Here is a 13,040-nt window from a genome sequence, read left to right on the forward strand (position 1 = left end):
CTTAGTTTCCGAGTTGTTGAGATGCTTACTGCTTAGCGGCAGTGGAGCGTCTGGGGTAGCCTTAACTATTTTAGGAGATACTAGCTATTAGTCGAAGAAAGAAGATATATATATACATTATTAGCAAACATAAAGTAACTATATTGATGGTTGTTGGCATGACTGAATCAAGGGGACCGAGGTTCCCCGGTGAGTAAACTTAACCTTTATTAGAAGAGTCAGTACAGTAAATCGTAAATATTTTTGTTTCATGGTACTCTCAATCTTTTGCTGTATACATGGTGGAGCTCGCTGAATGAATTGCAATGTCAATACTCACGTAAGTTTAATTTTAAAATACCCAAATCTTACATTTAGAAAAAAATTATGTAAAAATAGACGAGATCAAAAATATCATACACAAAAATTGTAAAATCAACGCAGTTTCCCGTTAAACCAAAAGTGACTAAAAACAACTAGAAAATGTCAACAATTTTGCTTTTCTCTGACATATCTGCCTATATACTACATTTAATTTGCTTTGCTTAAAAAATAAAGATGTAATAGTGGTCCCTTGTACTGGGTCACCCGTTAACACAATAATTAATTATTTTAAGTTAGGCAAAAAAGGTAAATCTTAATATTGAAATTAAGGCTCATGGAAAAAGCTTTATTATGTTGTACAGGTTTGGGTACAGTTACAGGATTTTGTTTAAATGAAGTTTAAATTAAACATTTACAAAACAGACCATTGTTTTAATTTACTCATATATTATATATAACACATACAAATTTTTTTAATATACGTTGTGGCTTCTCCTACGAGGCATCCGGCATCATCCGGCCTGGCTACCGGCATGAATAAGCTCTGCTACTACCAGCAAGGGGTAGGGAAGGATCTGCGAAATGGATTTGAAGGATAGGAAAGGACAAAGAACAATTACGTTTTATCTGAGTGAGTGAACGGTGACGCAGATGGGTGATCGAAATGTTGGTGGAAATTTTTAGCCTCATTGTTTTTAGCTCACAATGCTCCTGTAGGTTTATTAAAAACTAAACAGGTTATAAGTGTTTTATTCCCAAAGACAGATCATCATAACATGATTTAAAACACGGGGTGTATCCTTTAAAAGTAGTTTAATAATCCTTTTATCGGATGAACACTTGTAACCTATTTTATTTTATTCTATTATACTTTATTAATATAGTACATTTTGAGACATTATCACCTTTTCTTTTATTTTATTATATATACTAGGCTACTATTTATGCGACTATTCTCTTCTTTCCTATCTTAAAATTTCGTTTGAAATACCTTTGTAGGAAAAATCCCTAATAATTTCAGTCCTTAAATATGTTTAATATACAGAGTGTTTACTAAACATGCGGCGAAAATTTAAGGTATTATTCTTTCGACTATTCTAAGGATATTTTATCCTTTTAGGATTTTTGATAGGACGCTTTATTGCGAAGATACGGGGCGAAAAAGAATTTCATCGACTCCCCAAGTGTTTCAAAAAGGATCGCTTCTGATTGCGTTATATCCAGCAATTATCCGATTTCTCAAATCTTCTATATCTTCCACTGAAGTATTATAAATGAATAAATTTAGGTGTCCCCATTGGAATTAATCCAAGGGGTTTAAGTCCGGGGATCGAGCAGGCAATACGCGAGATCCACCTCAGCGATATCGAATATTTTTAAAAGGCACCAACAGAATTGTTAAATTTTTTGTTACTTGGTACGTCTAGTGTAGTATGCTATACTTTAATGTTGGTTACGTTAATAATTTTAAAACTAGCAAAACTGGATGGTTGAGTTTCTTTTTCGCCTTGTATCTTCGAAACAAAGCGCCCTATCAAAAATAATAAAAAAATTCCAGGAATATTCTCTTTACATCTTCTATATTTAGCATTTATTCCAGGCTATATAGTTCCTCATATATTGCAATATATTTTGACATAACATATATGGTAGGTATTCGATGTAGTTCGATATAATTTAGACGTGAAATTTTTAGTAGCATCCGAAAGAACGATGTTGCTTTTTCAAACATTTTGACCAACGGTGAATCTATCATCTTACTCTCGCAAATCATAAATATGCTTTGATCGGCAAAAAGCTTACTTAGAGGTGCACCATGGATGAGAATTATATGATGTTCCATCCATTTAGGTATTTCCCTTCTAATAGCTGAACGTAGGGGATAGAATAATACATATTTACTAAATATGTCACACTCAGAGAGAACCTAACTATATCCAGATGTTGACCGTGGTAACGGACCTACAAAATATATGCTGATGGTCTGCCATGGTCTAAAGTTACTTGGTTGGGCGCTAAGCATTTGACCAGCAGAAGCTTTTTGTTGTGGCTTTGTTCGCAGACAATCATGACATCGCCGAATATATTTGGCTACGTCAGACTACATATTCGGCCAGTAATAATACCTCGCTATTCTGGAGTATGTTGTGAAAACTCCTAGATGTCCACATTCTGGGGGATCGTGGTTGGCTCGTAATATAGCGGACCGTTCGTGTTTTGACATAACCAATAGCATTGTAAAGGTCCTTCTTGTAAGCTCAGGGTACCCTTCTTTGACTTTTTTGTAAAGTTTGCCATTCTCAACTCACCACAAAGGATATTTTAAAGGGGCCTGCTCTACCTTTAAGCACATACCCGCGTACCAAGAATCGGAATTAATTGGATCGATGGTGGCAATGAAAGAAAGAATAAAATTCAAGGCAGGTACAGAGCGAGACAGAAAATCAGGAACAACGTGTTCTTTTTCCTGCCTATGTATTATATCGAAGTCGTATTGCTGCAATCTTATCCTCCATTGGGCTATTCTACTTATAGGATCTTTAATGGAATATAGCCATTTTAAGCTATAATGGTCAGTTATTACGCTAAATTTTGTCCCTTCCAGGTAAGGTAGTAACTTTTCTATGGCAAAAAAGTGCCAAACATTTTTTTTCAGTGGTACTGTATCGTTCTTGTTGAGAGATCGACTAAAGTAGCAGATAACTCGTTCTTCACTATTTTGTACCCGCGACAATACAGCTCCTAGTCCATAATCAGATGCATCACATTGTACAGAAAAGGAAACACTAATGTTGGGACACGATATTCTTATATGCCGCATCATAGTTTAAATCCCAAGTAAATTTTGCATTTTTGCGCGTCAGGGCACTAAGAGGTGCAATAACTGTAGAGAAATTCGGCAAATAGCGATGATACCAGGATGCTATACCAACTATGCGTCGAACCTGTGTAGCATTTGTACGAGAAGGTATATTTAAAATTGGCTCTACTTTCTCAGGATCAACTAGCAGTCCTAAAGCACTGACTACATATTCCAAGTACTTGAGTTCAGACTTACAAATCTGAACACTTATCGGGGTTAAGAGTGAGCATTATTGGGCATCTCGAAGCTTATCTAAGATTGAACTAACAAAAGGAAAAGGGTAAGATCAGGGGTAGTGACCTTATTAAGGGCCCAGTAATCAACACAAAATCTCCAACCTCCAGACTTTTTCCGTATCATGACTATTGGAGAAGACCATGGAGAGTCAGATGGTTCGATTATGTCTTCAGACAACTTTTTTTCTAACCCCATATTAACTTTCATCTGAAAAGCTGGGATCAAAGGAAAACCTCTGCTTCATAGGTCGTGAATTTGTCTTTATAACAAGTTCGATAAGATTTGTACATCCAATTCTACTTCCTATAGCTCAGTGAATGTCTTCGATACGTTTGTCCAGGATTTGTCGTTGCTCGGTGAGTGTAGCGATTTACCGAATGGCCGACAAATGACTAATTTAAAATTTAAAAAATAGTGAATAAAAATCGGGAACAATTTTCATATTTCGCCAAAAATCTATACCTAGGATGATGTTATGGGATATAGACGGGACAATGAGAACTTCTAGTAAGGTCTATCGCAAAGCTGGATAGGCACTTTTGCAATTCCTAATCCTTTAACACTTTCGCCACTTGCTACAATACAACTAAAATCATTACTAGAATTTATGCAGCAAAACGGTTCTAAAATCTTTTAACCTTTGAAACCGATAATAGTTCAAGTAAAACCGCGATGTAAAAAGGCAAGAAAAGATTTTCGGTACATTTTTATCTCTTGATAGGGACGCAAATCGCCTTTGGCGTGCATAAGTCAAGGAGTTCACCTTGGTACGCCGATATATTAGAACTGAGCAAGACAGAAAAAAATCAGACAAAGATTAGTTGTGTCCCTCAAAATGGAGAATATCTTCTGGCATAGCCGGTTTAATTGAAGTTAACTGTGAAGGTTGCCAAGAGGGTATATTATAAGATAACGATAGTTCCAACAAATTCCGTTAATTCGTAGGAGGAAAAGCAAATCTTTGAATTCGTGCTTCAGTTTCTTTAGTTAATCTACTTAGATATAATGGTTCATCAAGAGTGTTAATACATTCTGTAGCAAGTTTCGCTAAATGTAAGGCAACAGATTACTTGTAACTAGGTGGTTTCTGAAGGCAAATTTGGGAGCTTTCTAAATAATGCTTCCATAACTACGACAAAACTAACCACAGGTTCATGAGAACCTTGAGTTCGGTGAATCTCATCCTAATGCCTAAACTCATAACCAAGAGGCTGAAATGCATATCATAATTGAGCCTGTAGATCATACCATTGGAAAAAACGTTTTTCCGAAACCAAAGGAAAGCATCTTTTGTAAAGAGTTCTGGGGCAGACTTTAAAAGATGTTCTTTGGAGACTCCTCTAGAGACATGAAGCTCTTTAGGGCGTTTAAGAAAGTCTGTCACACTAGGCTGACCATTATATTTTCCACGAAGACACATCGTGATACTTGACAGGCGGAGAATTTACATAATATCAACTTGGTTGTCCTCGTAGCGGAGATTACTTAAAATTGTCAAGTCGATTAGCAAGATCTACAACTAGATTAGGGCGACTTAAAGTTTAATCTATGATATTAGATGCATTAGTAATATAAAGTATCTATACCTTGGGGAAAAGGCAAGTGTAAAAAAGGAGGTTGAGTATCAACAGGCCTAAAAGAGGAATGTGAAATATTTGAATGATTATTAGGGTCAGATGACTTCAAATAGTTTTTCTCTTACTACTACTACCATCTCGCTTAGATGGTGGATGGATCACGACGGTTATTAGTTAATGGCTCTAATCTATCGTGAGATAGAGTTGGAACAGATTGAACAGAAGACTGTCTCTTTATCATCTAAGTCAATAAAATCTTAAACGATGGCTGGGTCTTCATGGGTAACTACCCATGAAGACATACATACAACTGTATGAGGGACTAATAATGGTTGAGAATTATTGGGGTTATTAGTATCCAGAATACTTTAATTAGCAGATTAAAGTTGATGATTGTAGACTGCAGACCAGTGCGTTTGCGCAGGAATGTATTTTTCTTCTTTGACAAGAGCCAAGCGATCAAAAAGTTCATCACAATTCTTCTCAATCTTTATTTTCGCATCTCATTCGGATATTACGACGCATAAAATCCGGTTTAAACGAGATCTAGTATTCGTAAGTAAGGTAAAAATGCGATGAAATTCGTTTGCTTTTTGTTATTAAAATCAAAGTTTGTTATATCGCGAGAAAGGGTGATTCTTTTTGCTTCACAAATTGACAACTCGTTGTCAGAATCGTAACAGGAAGTAGTCGGTGGTGGCATACGTACATCACGTTCTAATTGTATGACCTCGCGCAAAGTAGTACGTTTTTGAGCACACGTATGAAGCTTGTATGGTGAAAATCGAAATCGTGCCATCTTGCTTGGTAAAATTGACAGGAGCTGACAGAAATGACGTTGATATTCACTGATAGAACATCATTTATCATATCATTTGAGTTTGTTTTTGATTATAATGTATGCTGACAGCGTGGCTTGGATTGTTTTAAGGATGCTTCATGCTATTTTAAATCAATAACTTTTTCCCCTAAAATGTTATGATCTATTAGAATTTTATTTAATTTGCAGTAATTCCAGGTATCCAGTAAGAAAATGTGATTTTACTTATTACCCTTATTTTTTTGTATTGTTAATCTTTAGTTTGTAATAAAATCAAATTCACTTGGTTTTAATCAATATGTTTCACCTTTCAAATATTTAATTTTTAACTTGATTTTATAAATACATATTACAAAATGTCTGGCCTCTCATTTCCTTTCCATTGAATTTTAATCAATTTAACCAAAAAATTGATTAAAATTTTCTTGTAATTATCCTTCATGTAAGAATGGTTCAGATACATTGTAATAGTAATTAACATAGTAATAAAAGATTTTTTACTTCATTTGAATTTCCTTCAGTCCCCATTACAAGAAAAGTATGGAGAGAGATATGCAATGTAAATTTACTTAAGACTTTGAGCTATAGAATTTGTTTTGATCAGTTCTTTCCACCAAAATTTAATACGGCTGATACTGCTTGCTTTACATTACAATACATATTTATTTAAAACATTTTTTTGTCATTATTTTTCACATGAATCATTCAGAGAATTTATTTAATTGTCGAATTAAGAAAGAGTTTTGAAGGAGGTATTATATAGCAGGAGATTTGCAAGATAAGTATATTTTGTTTATATTTTTAATTTAATTTAATTTTACTTTAATCACCTTAATAACGGTAGTAGATATAACTAATGAAAAGTTAGTTAGGTATTTTTTAAAAAGTAGGTCTTCTAGTTGTTTTTATCGTTTTTTAATTTTAATATTCATAACAAAGTTAGGTAGGATATTGAAAAGAAGAAACGAGCTTAGAGATTACTAGATTAAACCTCAGCTCCTAGGTATATAAAAAATCTATTATACCTTAAGTAAATAATTGTATTTAATACTTATTGAACCTAAATTAAATTAAGTATATCGAACAGTTTCATTATAGATTTGAGTTCATATTTCTTTTAAATACGTGAATAAGGCTATTTTCTTTAAAATTTTTGAGCGTGTGAGATATTAAATTCTAAATTGATTTTTGCTATAAGTGACGTAATACACAATAAAATAAGTAATTCATACACTATGTATGTAATATATGCCATACTTTAAGTTGTTTTCATTTTCAAAGGGTTTATTTTGTTTTGTAGATAGATATATTGTTTTTTTAGATAATACTCTGTTATAAAAATTTTTAATTAGTTTTTAGGATATGTTTATTTTTTCTTTAAGAAACAAAAAGAAATATATATTAAACAAACATAATTTATTCAGCAGTGAAATTCAGATTCTTTTTACAAATTTATTATACATTTTTATAAAATATTTAATTTAAGTGTAGTTATATTTTCTGTATGTATTTTTCTGCTCTCTATATCTAGGTCATGTTTTGTTTTTAAATCATTTTTAGTAATATAGATTATGTATTCTTTTAACTTGTTTAGGTTTAATACATGGATGTTAGTACTAAGGTCATTATTTATTCATTAGTCTTAAGTATTATCTGAAATGATTATCTTAATTGTCTGCTAGGTGAATTATATACTTTATAAAATGTTCTTTTTTATTCGGGTCACAATGTTGAAGACTAGAATCTGCACTGTAGAAATTTGAATTTGTCGGCCTTTTATTCCCACGTATAGTTTTGTACTACACTTATAAATATTTTTTGTATTGTATTTTAAAAACATTTATTATTAATACATTATTATCCTCTATAGAATCTGTTTGTAAAATAGGGATATTATTAATATTAATAAATTAAAATAATACAAAAATCTTCACAATATTTTCTAATCTGTTTGGGTTGACATAGTAAGCTAACAAAATAATTTTAAACATTTCTAGATTAATTCTAATTTATATATTATATGTTTTAATAAATTATTGTATATGAAAGAAGGTCCAAAAAGGGTTCAATGATATGGTGTCCGATTCCGAATTCCCACGAATACATTTGTTTTTTGAGGATATTGTGTCCGAGTATGAACAAAGCAATGTTCATTTTCTTGGCTCCAATACCGAAAATTCTGAATATTTGGTTCATTGTTGAGGGTAAATGTACATTCATTGGTAAAACAAATATTTAAAAAAAAATTCCTATCAATATTTGCTCTTTCCATCATATCAAAACAAAATGCCATTCTTCGCTCTTCATCTCCTTCCTGCAGCTCTTGATGTTTTTCGAATTTATACGAATAATATTTGTGTTTTTTTTTAAAGTGCGCAATACCGTTGTATGATGTTTATTTACCTCTTGCCCAAGAACCCTCGTACAAACCATCTTGTTTTCCTCCACACTCAGTAAAATATTAAGATCTCTGTTCTTTCTTTCTTCGGCTATTTATACCGGCTTACCTATTTATTACGGTACCTTTGGACTCAAACTTATTGACAATACGTTTAATATTTGAAATGGACGGAATGGGCTTGGTGGGGAAATAAACTGAAAACATCTTAGATAATACTCTAAAACTATTTCCCGCATAATACCACTTAATTATGGCTATTTTTTCGTCGATTCGTATTATACTTTAGAAATACATAATAGTCTTTATGTCTGCTACAAGCAAACAAATTGTCTATAGGTATATTTCCAATATAAAGAATTTTCTATATAATATATAATTTTAATTACTTTATATTAATATATACTTTATATATAAAGAATTATTAATATTTCTAAATCCGTAAACAGATCATTAGGAAATATTTCGACTCTTGGGGACTAACAAATTCTCATGTAGTCTTGATGAGATTCCTATAAAGATTCTTAAATATGTTGCTGGTTTTATCTTTATCATAAATTTCATTTATGATGTGGCTTAATGATAGCCACATCATAAATGAAATTTTCTCTATAAGTGTTTTCCCAAATAAACTTAGAAAAGGAAAAACTATCCCAGTTTATAAAAAGGGTGACTCCAATAATGCAGAAAACTATAGACCTGTATCTTTATTATCATCCTTTTCTAAAATAATTAAGAGGGAAAATAGGATAATAATAATAATAAACAATAGAATTTTCAATTTTTAAAAATTTCATAACATCTTATCATAAAGTCAGTACGATTGTGTGGCACTTAAATTAACGGAGCTAGCAATTTATGGGGCAATAGACCATATCATTGAGCTTATAAACAGCAACTATAAAGTTGCAGGTCTTTATTTAGATCTGTCAAAAACATTTGATATGATAAGTCATAAACTAATGCTGCATAGGCTTAGTTCGGTTGGTTTAAGAGGTACCTGCCTATTTCACTTGAGAGAAAAAAAAGCAGGTGGTAAGTATCATCCAGAATGGGAAAACATACTTTTCAGAATCAACAACAATGAAGCAGGGTATTCCTCAGAGATCTATTTTGGGACCACTTCTATTTATATTGTATGTGAATGGGCTCTCGGGGGATCTGTCGGCGGGACATGTCTGCCAGTATGCAGATGACACATCAGTTATACTGTGGCTCCGTGGTTAGTCTATCGGATGCTTGTTCAGGAGTGGTGAATGTAAGGGAGAATTGGTGCATGGGTAACTTGCTAAAACTTATTACAGATAAAACTGCAATCATACACTTTAATAAAGTCCAATCTAATGAATCTTTATGTTAAAGAAGTTAATAAAACAATTCCGATAGTGGAATCATTTAAGTTTCTCGGGATGCATGCTGATTCATCGCTAAATTGGAGTCAGCATTGCAACACACTAATTTCCAGGCTAAATAGTAAGTGTGCTGTGGTCCGCGTACTCAGATACGATTTATTCATTGATACCATTAAATTACTTATTATTACCATTAAATTACTATGTGTCTTGCATTCAGTCAGTATTGACTGAATTGAATTGACTGAATTTATTGAATTATGGAATTTTATTATGGGGATCGTCTGTTGAGGCTGTGGGTGTTTTTAGGGCACAAAAACGCATCATTAGATGTGTTTTTGGTGTTTTAGCAAGAACTAGTTTTGGCCATATTTTCTTCTTTTTCCTCAATTACAATGGACTCGCGTCGTATTTCGACGGCCGCCCAATTTGTTTATTATGGAACTACTGTTTATTCTGAATTTCGAACCACAACTGCTTTGTTTTTATAAAACAAACACAAACAACTATGCCCATACCAGGATTCGAACCTGCGACCACACGAATGCATCGTGAACACCTTGCCCACGATGCTACCAAGGTCGACTGGTCGGTCATATTTTAAAAAACTGGGGGTTTTAATTGCTCCATTTTTGTATTTTTTGGCATTGGTCATGTTTGTCAAAAAGCTGCCAGATCTGTTTCGGAGAAATGATCACCACTATTTATAGGAAATGCCAATAATACGAGGGGTCGTAGTGACTTAGGTAATCCTCTATCATTCAGCTTTTTTTAAAAGAGGGTCTAAGTTCAGGGCAGTAAAAGCCTATCGCTCTTTTTCACAGTGCATTAGAGAAATAAACAATGTCAAAATGTTTAGGGAGGAAACAACGAAATTCCTTTAAGAAAATTGTCTCTATTGTTTTAATATGTGGTAGATATTATGGTACGTCAATGCGTTGGTATAATTACTTTTAGTTGTATTTTTTCTTTTATTTCTATAGACAAATTAATCTTTTTGTATTAAATATTAAGTATCTGGTTGATGAATCTTAACTGTGTGTTTATCTTGTTTTATCTTTTTAAATTTTATCACACACAGCACTATAATGGTGCACCATCTTAATGTTGCTTTGTGATGAGAGATCATTTTGTTGGCAATAAAGGATATTATTATTATTATTATTATTATTATTATTATTATTATTATTATTATTATTACTATTATAATTATTATAAATCAAACTTATTACTTTAAAAACAAGTTATGTTGTAACTTCCTAAATATATATAGTATCTATATTAATGGTAAAATCTCATATTCTTATTTGGGGCTAAAAGTTCGCGTGAGTACTTTTGAAATAGGCCAATTTATCCAGTTTACAAGGAGATCTATATGGTTTATTATAATGAAATAACTAATATACACTTAAATATTATGAAACTATTCAAAATAACAGTGGAGTAGTAAAATCTAATAATGGGGGTGATTAAATGTATTTTTGAGATTAGTATTTAGTATAATATACTACAGTAAAGCTAAAAAATATTGATAGGACTTTGGTTTACTGGTTAGTTGGTTTACTGACGGCATGGTTCACTATACATCACAAACATTGAACAAACCTGGCTCCAAGAGGACTGCATGATTAAGATGAAGGACCTGGGTGGATTGGTTTAACAGTAGATGTCAATGTAGATGTTGTGAAAGTTAGTGGAGTAGATGAGTGGATATTTCCACTTCTTATAGAAATGGATGAAAACCAAACCATGAAAAAAAAGTCCTGAAAATGGAAGAATACTGTAGTATGGAAGTATCACCCAGTATAACAAATATTGTGTAAATAGGAATCTACTATATTTTAATAATACATTATTCTGTATAGCAAAACATTATAATGTCTAGTAAGCATTATCATAAACCAGGTCAACGGGAAGTTCAACGATCTTTGGATGTGGCTTTTTGAAATATCATTATAGGTCCTACTTAACTCTAAGAAGGTTGTTTCATTTTAACCCTATGTCTTGCCATGAGGACTAAATCATAATTTACTACAATACCTAGATTGAGGAATCGCCAATACAGTAAATAGATACAAGCATTGATGGTTAAACTTTAACTGTATGCTTGAGTATTCTTATATAAAATGACATATGTAATATGTAGGATATCATAAACCAAGATGCCAAATGAAAATACTAGGACTTACCAATGGAATTTTTAATAACCCAAATTTTGTTAGTGAATTGGTTTGTAGGGTAATGAACCACTGTAGCTCTAGCAAAAGTTTAACTTTTATTAACATCAATGCCACTAACTTTTTATCGAGTTGCAACACGGATAGGTGTTCTGCGCCACTTAATGTCATTTTGGATGATGTTGATGACATTTGCCAAGTTTATTAAGTGATCATAATAAGACAATTTATTTCATGTTCAGGAATTATCTTTTTTATAAAAGATAAAAATTTAAAGATATGAAGACATATGGCAGCTGAAATTCTGTCGCAGCATTTTAGTATTTTTCGTGTGAATATTCAGTCTCTTGTTTCTTCCTTAAGTGATGTTAGAGAATTGGTTAATTTCAAGAAAAATAACATACTTGCAGTAACTGAAACGTGGCTACCCAAGCAGTAAACCAGTAAAGGGTAACCTCAAGGTTTACCCAGACAGTATGATAAGTATACCGGGTTATCAGCTATTTCATAAAGACCGCTTATCGCGTCTTTACGAAATAGCTGAATAGTTAAATGAATTAGTTATTTCGTTTTTCTCCGGATACCTCCGGATACCTCCGGAAGTATTCAGAATTTTAAAATGGTTGAAACTGTATTTAATTAAGGATCGAATTGCGTAATTTTTTTCTGATTTAACCGACCTCGTATTTCCTACTGTTGCCAAGATCCCCATGCAGTTCATTCTTACCTTGGACATCCTGTATACCGGGTGACATAGAAAAAAGGGAACACTTAATAACTTTTTTACTTTTCAAGATAAATAAATGAAATTTGGTATATCGATAGAATTGTTATAAGAGCATCTTTTGACATATTCTGTTATTTTTTATTACTTTCGGTTACAGGAAGTGACTCTAATTTTTTTTTAAATGGACAATGAGTATATTAATATATTATTAAAATAATATTCTGAGAATAATATTGTTGCATTTGCTACTTTTTGTTTCATACTTATAGAAAGAAAAAACGATTTTTTAAATTCTGAAATAGGGTGCTATGAAGGAGTTGAAAGTTTAGTTTTTTGATGAAGTAATCACGGAAAAAATATTCATTATATTTTATAATTTGAATCTTTTACACGCCTATCTAAAATTTCCAAACCCGTATTTTTTGCATTTTTTTAAATAGCATCTTATTATGAATAACCACTTTTGAAATGCAGCCAGTAAATATTTAAAATATTAGTAAACACTAAAATTTCACGTGACAAGATTGAAAAATGGTTAAAAAATGCGTTCAAACGCAGCCTCTTACTCACAAAATTAAGGCCTTCT

General features: G+C 32.2%; 1 long non-coding RNA gene across 1 annotated transcript; it reads right to left on the reverse strand.

Annotated features, from left to right (window-relative positions):
* Positions 1–720: 720 nt before the first annotated feature.
* Positions 721–11,884, reverse strand: LOC126740815 (uncharacterized). Its single transcript, XR_007662006.1, has 2 exons — positions 11,740–11,884; positions 721–878 (listed from the first exon to the last, which is right to left on the reverse strand). It is a non-coding gene; the product is annotated as an uncharacterized LOC126740815 (long non-coding RNA).
* Positions 11,885–13,040: the final 1,156 nt, after the last annotated feature.

Source organism: Anthonomus grandis, chromosome 9 (assembly GCF_022605725.1).
Source record: "Anthonomus grandis grandis chromosome 9, icAntGran1.3, whole genome shotgun sequence".
Classification (NCBI taxonomy): Eukaryota; Metazoa; Arthropoda; class Insecta; order Coleoptera; family Curculionidae; genus Anthonomus; species Anthonomus grandis.